The 11,823-nt window shown below is 36.7% G+C and overlaps 1 pseudogene; it reads left to right on the top strand.

Moving 5' to 3' along the window:
- LOC122354345 overlaps nt 1-5,949 on the top strand; it is a 16,659-nt pseudogene extending 10,710 nt beyond the window's left edge.
- The last annotated feature ends 5,874 nt before the right edge of the window (nt 5,950-11,823 follow it).

Raw genomic sequence — 11,823 nt, 5'->3', positions numbered from 1 at the left:
AACTATCTACAAAAAGCGAAATTCCTACCCCTATTGATCTTGTAGTGCGGTTGGAAGCCATAGACTTCCACCGTATCAACTAACAGTTAATTTATAAATAATGGATCAGAACTGTTCTGTGTATTTGCATAAATCTAAAAAATGCTTATTGGAATAAATGAGTTGTGATGTTTGCTTAACTAGCCATGGTCAAGACAACCAGAATACACTTAATATTTATAATGATACTTAATATTTGTGTTTGTCCATATTCCCTACTTACATATTTACTAGTAGCATACCATATTGTATTGAATCAGCATTTAACAGTGTATTTTACTGTTTTCATCAACTTGATCTGAGTGTTACACAGCGCACATAGAATCAAATCGACAACACGAAAAATGAATCATCCTGAATCGATGTTTGTATTTCCTCTGACAATCAGTGTAAACTAACTTGGATATTTAAAGATAAAATGTTATTGAAATCAGTACTTTTTTGAATTATGCTTCAATGAATAAACATCAAAGAGTTCTTCATTTGTGACACATTAATTCCCCATTTACTTATTTGGAACTATCCTCATATTTCAGACTAGAGTTGGTTAGATTTACCTGTGAGCATCTGTGGCCACCTTCTTCATATTTTCATTATATTGGCGATCAGTTGCAAGGTCCAGTGTTCTAAGCCGGAAAGCAAGTTCAGCTTAGAAGTTCTACCTGAATTCTTCTCTGATGTAGACTACAGCTTTGTGAAGTCCTCCAGAGGTCCAGGACTCATGTGTGCTTGGCTCTCTAGAGTTCCCACTGGAGGTCAAATACAGCACCCCACCAGAAGAGTTGAGAAAGGGTGTCAGTTTTCCAGAGTGCACTGCAGAGCTGACCTTGAACCCGCGTTGATTCAGTGAATCCAATCAGGATTTATCAATAAGATCGTCCTGGCATTTCACCATTACATACGTTTTATGGTCGTCTCAGTAGACACTGAGTACCTGCACAAATAAGACCAACTCAGTTACATGGCTTTGGGTCAGTGATGCAACCACCTTGAAATTGGATTTTATAAGTGATTTCTACAGTAAAATATGAGTACAGCACAGATACATTCCTGTCTGCATATCGTGTACTGAAATGTGGGGAGATTCCTAGCTTTCAGGAATAATTTGTTTAGGCTATTTGTGGCTCTGTGAAGGATGTCCTGCTTCCTGTATCAAATGCGTAATCTGTCAATCTTCCACAGACTGGAGGAGCTCTGTACAGATTTGCTTACATTCTTTAAGACAGTCCCTGTCATTTGGCGTCAGCGACTTTTTCATTGTATACATAAGCAATACATAAAGTAAAAGACAGTATTCACAAGACATTTATAAGCACATCTAAATACAAATATTTTTCAAACAACCTTTAAAAACAGACAGCAAATCAGAAAATCTACGATATCCACTTTGTAAGAAACTATTCCATAATTTTAGAACCATCACTGCAAAGCCCTATCTTACCTGTACAATTTAAAAAGTTCAATTAAATACAAAAGTACCAAGCAATTTAAGCTTTTTATATGTCAATGAATAAATAATCTTAAGAATCAATCCTAAAAGAGCAAACCTTGAATAAACCAGTATGAAGCTAAAACAAGTATAATATGATGAAGTATAACTGTTATTTCGTATCCAATAGTCTCTTGTGCAAGTGTAGTGGTTTAGAAACAACAAGCATAATAATGTAATCTATTCTAAGAGGAAAGAAATATAAATGAATAAAAAATTTTAAATATCCATTGAAATTTAAACCTTCTCCTGTTCTTAACCCTTAAAAACAAAGATTGAACCAATTTCTTTACATGTAATTCCTATTAATTCTATATACTATATATATACATAAATTACCATCAATCAGATTTCTACTCTGACCAATTATTACACTTTAAGATTTTTCGATATTTAACTGCAAAAAGTTTATAGCCATCCAATTTTTAAATCTAATATACATGCTTAAAAGAACTTTTTAGTCTCTTTAGATCCGCATAGAACTCAATAATAATTATAATTGTACAATAAGTAATTATAAATCATCTGCATAAAAACTAAAATTTATAATATTATGTTGTCAGATTACACATACACCTAAAGGAAGCATATAAATTGAAAAACAAATTAGTCCTAAAGGGATCCCTCGAGGAACCTCCACATACCACTTTACACCTAGGCCTCTTCAACTTCAAATGTCACTTTTTGACAAATAAGGCACAAAACCGATCCAGTACTGTCCTCTGAGAGCCCCAACCCATGTTTTCAATCTGTGAAGTTAAAATGGAGAAGTCAGCTTTATCAATAGAACTAAAAGCTAGACATTCACCAAAGCATCCCTTTTGCCTTCAATGAATCATCTGTCACTTGCAAAGAGTCGGAGTTTCCAGTGGTCTGCTCTAAAACCAGACCTTTAACTTTTTTCAAAAATATTATTTTCATTAATAAAGAGGATATCAAAGCCCTTTGCCCAGAGACCTTATCCAAAAAAAAAGATTCTAAAAACTATACAGAATTGACACATAATACAGGCCACAAGTTTATCAAATCATTGAGTATATTAAAAAGAAACCTAAGAGTTAGCAGCTATTAGTTCAATTAAATTAGAAAAATAAACAGATCTTATCGCGGCTTCCAGTCCCAGTCAGTTTGATTTTATTTTTCTCTATCCCCTAACAGTTCTGCGATACGCTTGGCACCCTCTCCCATTTGTGTCATCTAATTAACCACTTTGCAGCTGCCCCCTTTATCATATGTAGTTTCTCATATTTGCTAATGTCCTTCATTTGTATTTTTTTACTGTGGGCCACAGAGTTCAATGTTGAATTACAGGTATAATTAAAATCATTGCCCAGCCATATACCAGACCATCTAACTTACAACCCACAATCTTTCAAAAATGTATGCGCGTCAGCGTTAATACGCATAAGTCACGCAGTTTCGCCCTGCCCATTAATTCTTTGAAATCTGCCAGGTGTGTCCTGACCTTACAAGATATGTTGTATCCTGTTGCAATGGGAATCATCATCAATACACCCTGAGGTCGCCAGACGTGTTGATGCTTTTAACATCAAACACCATCTCCCAGGTGGCCAGGCCAGGGTTGATCCAGGAGTCCCAATATGCAGGTCAATAGCGGCGCTGCACGTATAGATCAGCCCCTTGATCTAAGAAGCCACCTAGTATTTTTGTTATTTATTTTTCTGTAGCTTCATATACCAGATTTTCAGGCTGTGAACTGAGAACTTCACACAGTGCCTGTCCTGCAAGCTTGCACTTTACAAGTGGTTAACTCTCAGCTTAGGTTGCATAGAGGAGACCTGCAGCCTTGGCTTTGCTACTGCTCGTTTCTCTTAAGCTTTCCTGAAAGGCGGTTTTTGGTGCATTGTGTTTACCATAAAATGCAGACATATTCTCACAAATTTAAAGCTATAAAATCAAATTCAATATGCACCAAGTGAATACAATTTTTATTTATTCAATGAAGTTATCACATTAAACTATCACAAAAGTTACTTAGTTGGTTACAATATTTAGCACATAGTTTGAAGTAAACCAATTAAATAAATGGAAAGAAGGATTTGATTAAATGACACTAGATCACTAGATTTAATTAAAAATAATATAATGGCTACCTATTAGCAAGCAGTTTCACAAATCCATAGATAGCAGCTCTTTATCTTTATCTTGCATGCTTCATGATTTAGTCCAGATGGCATAATACGACACTGTACCGCAGCTTCATGGAGACATTTATATTCCTCCAAGAAATGGATAATAAGAACAGTAATGTTATTGTCTACGCTTGCTCGTATTGAAACCACTCCTTGAGTACTTGTCTGCTCCATAAGTCAGGACAAGGCCCAGTGGCCTGCATTTATGCTCTTACTTATATCTGTGTAGTCTTATTCACCATGACCAGCCACAAAAGGCTCTTTGGTACTCTCCCCTTATTATCTCTTCTCCATCAAGCACAAGTATGTGGCAATGAGAAAATCAAATTGGTTTTTGTAATTTTGCCTCATGTCCTTTGTTGTTGGATAGGTGAAAGTAGTGTAAGCCTGCATTATTTGCATCAATAAAAAGAAAGGAAGAACCAATTTTATGGATCCAGTGCTTTCATTTGTGTCCCCTAAATACAAGTATCTGTTTTACCAAATATTAAAATATTTTTTCTTCACCTTATATGTGTATCTCAATTTCCCTGTGCACTTGTTCACTGGGCTGGTGATCCACACCAAGATTCCCCAAAAGTTTTAAAATGCATGGTTGCTTAAGTTCTGCATGCCTTCAGTTGGAGCAACTCAAATTTTTCAAACAAAGTACATTCCCAAACACCATATCGATGAACTGCAAATTACAAGCATACCCAGCAAAAGAAAACCTTTGAGGCTGTAGGCCAAGAGGATACCACTCGTAGTTACTGATTCCGAGCGCGCTTTCCAGCTGTAGAGATAGGCCTACTAGTTTTGAGGTCAAATAATCTCTCCTCTGTCAGCCATAGCCAGTTGTTGTATCAGGTATATATATATATATATATATATATATTATATATATATATATATATATATATATATATATATATATGTATACAGTATATACAGTTTACTGCAGTTTATTAGCTCTGGTTAGTTCAATCCATCTAACCCAAATGCTGATGTTGGCGGTAGTAAGCTACTTAGATGGCCCTAGTGACGCTTGGGAGAAGAAAGCATATAGAGGCAGGAAGTAGAAACTCAACTTTGGATTCAGATGTGTCTTAATGCCTTCTATACCTTTTTTTCCCCAGATTTTTTTTAAGTTTAAACACGATATAACATATTGATACCACATGTCTTTGTTCTGCAAGTGACCTACTCCCATAATTAAAGATTAAAGTATAGATATGGCTTGGAATAATGGGTTTAGGGATGTGCCAGAGAAGATTCAGACCTGCCAGCCTTTGGAGGTATTTTGCATATGCAGTCATAAGATTTTAATTAAGAGAGTTATCTGGTATTTTGATTTGTATCACTAAACTCTTTCCAAAACCTAGTGATGCCTTTTTGTTCACTTATACAGTGCCAAATCAGCAGTAATTAAACATTATACATGTGTATTGTGCCCAGCAATCTTAGAAGCGCTAGGATTCATTCCCCATCTAGCAAGCGGGATAAGAGTACCACAATCATTTTCAATATCATTAAAAGGAGACAGCAAAACAAAATCATTTTGTACCATTTACTCCCCGGCTGTGTGCAATTGCTTAAAAAAGACTGCATTAGCCATCTTGCCAAGGTAATGGCAGGTTAGGAGTGGATGGTCTTACAGAGAATTCGTCAGCGTGACGACCAGATCAAAATCACTTTTATTGACAGGTATATTTTACATATCCCGAGAATTTGTATTTTAGTGCTTACAGAAGCTCTACCAACACAGCAGCACGATAACAAGACAAGACAGATAATAAAGAGAATTGCCCTTAGTATACAAAAATACAAGGAATATAAAGATGCAAAAACAAAAGAAAAAATATATATATATATATATATATATATATATATATATATATATATATATATATATATATATATATATATATATATATATATATACTATAAACATTGAAGTGTAAACAGGAATTACGTTTGTGCAGTGTTATGTAGCCTGCAAATCTGTATGTATTAAATAAATAGAGTATCCTCAAGTGTTCATGACACTTGTGGACTGCCTGAGAAAGACTTTATTCCTGTGTCACGAGCTGTTCTAGGTTACTCAATTACAACAGTTCTAAGATGGGAAGTGTGCCCTGGATGTGAGGAGTCCAGAGGAGTCTTTTCATAACCCTTTTATTTCCATCTCCATAGGTACAGTTCTTGGAGAGTGGGAGGGGTTGGCCACCAGTGATTCCTCTCAGCAGTCTTTTCTGCCCTCTTCTGCCCAAGGTCAGAGTTGGTAGCTAAGGCTAGACCAGACGGTTATGGAGGAAATTACGGAGGATGGATTCTACCATGATGGCGGAGTAGAACTGTTTCAGCGGTTCTCGTGGCGGGCTGGAACTAGCTCAGCTGACGAAGCGGCGGCACAATTCCTCTGCTGGGCCTTTTTTAACAATGGAATCAAGTAGCAGATGTCCCACTGGAGGTCCTAGGAGATATAAAAGGTGCTCCAGGAACCTGAATGACTCCACTACTACCACAGTGCTGTCCATGATGGTAAGGTAGAGGGAGTGCATGTTTCTAAAGTCCACCATCATCTCCACTGTTTTGAGCGTGTTGAGCTCAAACAGAGTTATTTCGGAACTGCACCATTCAGCGCCAGCTCTTTGTACCTCCTGTCTGTAACAAACCCAGACCTGCGTCACCGCCCTGCATATGAGGGCCGATGACTGCCGTGTAAATCCACCAAACTTCCAGGAGTTTGACAGGAGGCATCTTCAGAGGTACTGTCATTCACGTGTAAGAAGGAGAAGAGTAGTGGGGAGAGGACACAACCCTGGGGAGCTCCAGTGCTTTGGTTGTGCCGGAGTGCTGGATGAGGATTTTTCCCAGCCCTCACTAACCAACATGTCTGTATCTGTCAGGAAGCTGCTGATCCACTGACAAGCCCAGACCCGGAGGTGGAGGCAATGGAGAGCTGGAGTTAGTTTGGGGTGGAGGAGGTTTGGTATGTGTGATGGTGTTGGAGGCCGAACTGGAGTCCAGCCAGAGCAGGATCCTCACATAAGTCCGAAGATCTGTCTAGGGTGTTGTGGAACGCAAGGCAGTCCCATATTGACTGCATCGGGTTAAGCTGACCTGTGTATACTCTCTGTAGGCAAACTGCCGGGAGTCCAATAAAAGGTCCTGTAAAGTCCTCTCGTGATAACCCAAAACTAATTTTTTCAGGCCAGTTTCATGACCACAGGCGTTAGAAGTGTGCGGGTCTGGAAATCATTAGAAGTTCAGTAATTGATCATGATGATGTTGATGCGTGTTGATCTAAACGAAGCGAAGACTGCTGATTAAAAATATCATTCAATACCATATCTTCTGCGGTTCATTTTATATTCATATGGCTGCACTGAATAGCGTCTAATATTAGAGCTTTTAGTTCAAAAAGTGTGTATGCTTCCAGTAAATACTGTTATAGTTTTACTGGAGGCTGCACTTTTAGGTCATTTTTAAACGACAACCTTTAATGCTAAACTTTTAAAAAGCTCACCGAACATTACGGAAATCTGTATTAACGCTTGCCACCAATCACATGAACAGACAGATATATTTCAATGCTGAAAGCTTCACAAACAAAATTACAGCGTATTGTTTATGTATTCCATTCACATTATCGCCAGAAATACTAGGATTAAAGTTAACGATTCAACACCATTTAAACATTAGTGCTGCCTACTTAAGCGCAGAGATACAAGATTTGTTCAAAAATGCTAGTTCATCCAGTACGAAACCATTGAAATATATTTACCAGAACATTAAATCATTCTTTCAAACCACTTTCTCATAATTTAATATTAACGGTTGGTATACTAAAGATATCACTCTAAATACACAATAATTAAAACAAGTTTAATAGTGAATTCAAATTAAACCCATTTATCCAGAATGCCTAATACCATACCTGTGAGATAGATTCATTATCTTCACTTCGGGAGGAGAAGTGCTCACTGACACAGATTTAGGCGAGTATATGAACAATATCCCAGAAATAAATGTACTTTTGTATGTACATAGAAAAAGTAATGAATCTCTAGATTCGAAAAGAAGCTCATGCAATATATATTTATTGTATTGTGTGTGGCTACACAGATTGTGGCAGCATACTGCTTAATATTTGTTTTTGGGAAATGAACAGCCTCTCTCTTCTGAATCTAGGAGTCAGTGAGTGTTGTGTGTGTCTGCAGCTGCAGCTGCTCTTTTAGTTGATTGGAGCTCTGGAGTTATTTTGATAGGGAGGAGTGTGCACACAAGCTTTCATTCTGCTCTCAGAGAAGCTCTCTCAGAGACTGAATAACACAACAGCATAGAAAACCTCCACTCTTGCTCCTGTAGTGTTTCATGTCCTTATTCCTCCAAGGTTTATGAAATCCAGTATAAATCTCACCCAAAGTCTTCGTGTAAGATACCCTCCTTCTCAATGTAATTTTTAGATCTCTGGGAGATACGCTATAGAATGTGGAGCCCAAGTCTAATTAAGAAGCTGATTTAAGTGTTGAAACAACTTTTTTTTCCAATTTTAAAGTGATAAGAGGCATTCTGGCAGCTCAGTATCATGTGATTTATAATGGAGTAGTAGAAAGCAATAATAGATCAAATATTACAGAATATAATCTCAGCAGTAGATCCCAAAGGCCTACAATACAGATGTTACTTTTTCTTTTCTTTTTTTTTTACTCTTTGTTTAGAATTTGACTTATGGGAATATTGCACTCAGTGGACTGTGTTCAGCAGCACTTTCCCTACAAGACTTCTTTTGTGCCCTAAGTATTGTCATGCTTTTGAACCTGAAACCGCTAGTCGCAGGTAGGTTTTGTAGTTCCCATATAATAAAGATGTCGACCTCATGTCTAAACTGTATGCTCTTATATACTCTACATTTTAAGGTCAGACGTACATGTTAATAAGATTGGTTTTACAGATGATCTTAGCCAATTTATTTTACATACAAATCCCAGCTGTATAATCCACATAACTACTTAGCCACTCAAGCCATGACTAAATCTTTTTGTTCACAGTAAATTTTGTATCCTTAAAACATTCATTTTCCATCACAAAATAAAATTATGAAATATATGCTGACTATGAACTTAATTCAAAAGCACCATATTGTACATTTAATGTTATGTAAGGAAAACAAACAATACAAGTATTATTTTCCTTCCATAAATATAACAAATATAGTCTCAGATGTTAAAAAAACATAACATGGCTTGGCATATTATATTGTGCAATGGTCTTACTTTGGGTCAAAGTGCTGAGAATCTCTGATATGAGTTAGATGCATTTACCACCTTTTCATCTTTGTAGAAGTTTTTACACTTTAGTATAATTCTAAATCAATTTCTAAGTATATCAAACACAGTAACCAATAAAGTGTTTAGTAGTAGTATATACCACATAGAAAATACATGCATCATCAAACTAATTTCCAAACTGTTTTTCAACCTAAGTCCTCTGGCTGAGTTTTTATACCTAAGAGATTATATATGTATGCTAATAATTTGTAGTACATTTCCTTATATTAACAGATGATACAGATTTCTAATTTTGGCTTCATCCCACATGTTTTAAAATTGCAATCAGACAAAAAAACAAGTAATAATTGTATCTTTTTTATTTTGCATCCAAATGGGTTCCAGAAACAACAATCGCCATGGAGCTGAGCGCTGGCTATTAGTAGTTTCCTCCTGTAGAATCCACATCTGTGAGAGCCTGTAGTCCAGGCTGCCGGCGTTTCACTTACAGAACAACTCTTTAGCATATGGAGCACTAAAGATATATTGAAAGTCACACAAATTGCCTTAGCAATGCTAAAATTACAGCTATTTATTATCTTAATCAGTAAATGTCATGAAGTTACTTGTTAATAGCGTGTAACTTACCTCATTTAAGGCTTGAGAAGAGAATTCATTCTCATGTATCAGCATACCTACCAGAACCCAGTGCCACTCCTAGCATGTGTGGTTGGGAGTTAGTTTGTTAGCTAACAGCAATGTTGCTGTAGTATAAATAAACCTACCATGGCTACCATTGGATGATGATCTTTTTTTTTTTTTATCCCAGTATGTGTAGCATGTGTTGTATATGTAACCGGGTGTATTTGTATTTATCTTGGCAATATACTCTTGCTAACCTCATGGAAATATCTGTGTAAGAGGCATGGGTACAGAGAGGAAGTAAGCCCCTAATTAGGTTTTATTGATGGGAAGGTTTCTCTCTGGTTAAACATTACATTTTTATTTTATTTTGTTATTTTTAATAGGCATGTGTTTTATATACAGCCAGTCATTACCTTTCCTACTCCATTCCTGCGTAATTATCTGCAGATGTACTAAAATCTGCTAAGCCTGTATAAGGTGTCTGAGCCAACATTGGCTTTATATTTAGGATGGTGAGAGCTGTTGGAGTCCCTGGCTCTTTAACCAGTATTTGCAGCTCTACCATGCGCCATTTGTTAAATACGCAGACTACCACCACGATCTTATACCAGAGAAGCTTAGCCTTTGCAGGATTGTGGTACTCAAATGCACGAACACCAGCTTACTCAAACCTTTACTCCATGTTCCTGGATCACGTCCCAATGGGTGAGAGGCCTTTTTCCAAACCAAAGCATTTACACTAAAGCTAACTATCTATTGTACCTTGCCAGAGTAGAGACGTACTCATTGCCATGGGAGAGTTATCGAGATCTATAGTAGTTTTCTTTTCTTCTCCTCCTCAGGGAATACACTAGAAATGATGGGAAGATAAGGCTATATGTCACTCTCTTCTGTTGTACTTATGTGCAGTTTTGGCCACAAGTATCTACGTTGTCTCTTCACGTTTTCACTGCTTCTAATTGCTGAACTAACGCATATAAGCATACACAAACCTAACCCCTTACCTTCCTGTACAGAAGTCAAGCCCACCCCAGTCACACACTGGAGCTCTGAAAAACTAGTTTGGCTTTGCACTTTGCTAGTAGGAAGAGAGGATTGACTCCACAATACATTTGCATGATACCATCAATATTCTTTACAAACTTTAATCTATTTTATGTGTATTTGAGGTTAAAATAAAAGGAATAACATTTTTAGGGTTTTACACCTTTATTTCAGTGAATTTCCACATATCTTCTATGATCATTTAAGTATTGTGGAGCTGTTGCTTATGTATACTTCTACTTGCTATTTTTGATGGCTCCTCAGCATGCAGCTTGCTGCACGGCTATAAAAATCTTGTAAATTACATATGGAAATGATTCCTAGCCAACCTTGCATATATCTACTCTGAGAGTTCACAAAGACATACTTAGTTACCAAATGAATAAAATAAAGTTGCACAGTTAAAGTTATCTCATAAATAAGTACAATGATATCTAAAGTGGACATTCTCAAAATCAAATACTAACCACATTACCATAAAATATTAGCGCTTAGTTTTAACCATATGTACAGTGGGGATGGAGCATGGTGCCAGAAAGCGTGATTAGTGAAATCCTCTTCCAGTCTTTTACTACACAGGCCAAGATCGCGGAGTTCTTAATCCTTAACTTTGTCAATGAGATTTTCCAGAGAATTTTAAAATGAGGTTTATATCAGAAATTTGATACAGACCATTTTCATGGTCCCCATCTCCAATCTTCACAAGGATTTCAGGCACTTTAGAATGACTTACCACCTTGCAAAAGTCAAAGTAAACTGGAGAGTCAGATGCCAGTTAAATAGGGTTTCTAAAATGTAATTGGGAGGAGGCAGATTAATGAGCAGCTAGAAAGGCATCTAGAAAGTGTTTGTCTAATTTTTTAAGCGGCAGCACTCTTTTCAAATATTTTTAATATTGAGAATATATATTGAACTCATGTTTTTGCAATGTTTGGTTGTTCGTTTTTACCCAGGGCAGCTCACGCGTGGATTTCAGAGATTTTAGGAAGATTGAAGGAAACTGTGAGGTTGTTGTCTAAGATGTTTGATCTCCACTATGTAGGCACCCATAGCTAAACTACAGGGACAAAGGATGCTTAAAGCTGCAGTGACGCAGATTTTTATTTTTTTTTATTTTTATTTTTCCAGTATTTGAACAAATTATGTAACCACTCGGTATTTAAGAAACTATTTTGTTTCCCTAAGCCCGATTCCACAATGG

This window comes from Puntigrus tetrazona, chromosome 11 (assembly GCF_018831695.1).
Source record: "Puntigrus tetrazona isolate hp1 chromosome 11, ASM1883169v1, whole genome shotgun sequence".
In the NCBI taxonomy this organism is placed as follows: Eukaryota; Metazoa; Chordata; class Actinopteri; order Cypriniformes; family Cyprinidae; genus Puntigrus; species Puntigrus tetrazona.
The sequence above is the reverse complement of the archived record's forward strand: the minus strand, read 5'-3'. Positions and strand labels throughout refer to the sequence as shown.